The following is a 1,192-nucleotide window of genomic DNA, read 5'->3' on the forward strand; positions in this document are numbered from 1 at the left end:
GCATACACATGGCTCGCTCGCTTTCTTCTTCTTGTCTGCCATGCGTGCACGCGCCGCTTATATGCCTCCAAGTTCACTTAGGCACCATTCTACCGGCAAATGTCGAATTGGGGCATGATCTCTGCGAGCGTTGATCTTCATAAAAGTGTTTAAAAACGGCATCATTTTCTTTTAAGTGGACATTTTTGATGAAAAGTAGGCTACTTTATAATTACCTGGTATAGCCTATACATAAAGTCAAAATAACTTTTTTTTTATAAGCTGCTGTGTGGATGACTTTTTACAGTGATTCCGGTGAACAAAGAGGGGATGGCCATGTGCTTTTCCAGCGCATGGCAACACTAGGTGCACTATTAAACAACTTTTCCCTGCTCTGCCGAAATACGATATGAACAAGTAAACAAGTGGTTAGATAGGAAGCTGAGAGTTGTGTTTATTGAACAGATAGTTTAATATATAGAGAGAGAGACGGAGCCTAAAGAGATGCGAATCTGCATGGGTAAATATGTTAATCCTCCCCCATATCCCCCATTCTTCTCGGACGGCTTCAAAGCTGTGAGCTGTGAGCTGAGAATGAAGGCCGCAGTGCATCAGGGGAAGACTGTAAAGTCCTCCCATGGTCTTCTGCATCAGGCTCCTATAGGCTGCATGGCACTCTTGGGACGAAAAAAAAAGCAAGGGGAAATGTCTCTTTAAAGCCCCCCCTCGTCTCCAGTCTAAAGTAGTTTCCTCCTCCCTCCGCGTGTATCAATTTGCATATAGCCAATAGTTCCTCAGAGCTCGACCAGGCTGGGCGATTGTTACTGGGCAGACTTCCTCTTACCTTCCTCCCCTTGCTCCTGCCTCCGCTTGGATGCAAAAACACATCAATAAGTGGAACAGCTAAATATGTAATTGCATGAAAAGGAACACAACTTCGGCTGGTCGCAGATCAGTGCTCACGTGTCAAACATATACGCACAAATACTCAATTGATGCAATTAGAAGAGCATGGAATGATAAAGGGGGAAAAAATCAAATGTGGGCGAAAAGAGCGATAAAGAGGCGCGCTGTTATACGGAAGCAGGTGCTCCAAACTGTCCCAGCGTCCTTTCCTTCACCTGCATGGATCACACCTGCGGCTGTTTGCACACCGATAGTCATCTTTTCACATGCAAATTGGAGGATTTGCGCCCAATATTTGCTTATATGC

This window comes from Vanacampus margaritifer, chromosome 6 (assembly GCF_051991255.1).
Source record: "Vanacampus margaritifer isolate UIUO_Vmar chromosome 6, RoL_Vmar_1.0, whole genome shotgun sequence".
Taxonomy (NCBI): Eukaryota; Metazoa; Chordata; class Actinopteri; order Syngnathiformes; family Syngnathidae; genus Vanacampus; species Vanacampus margaritifer.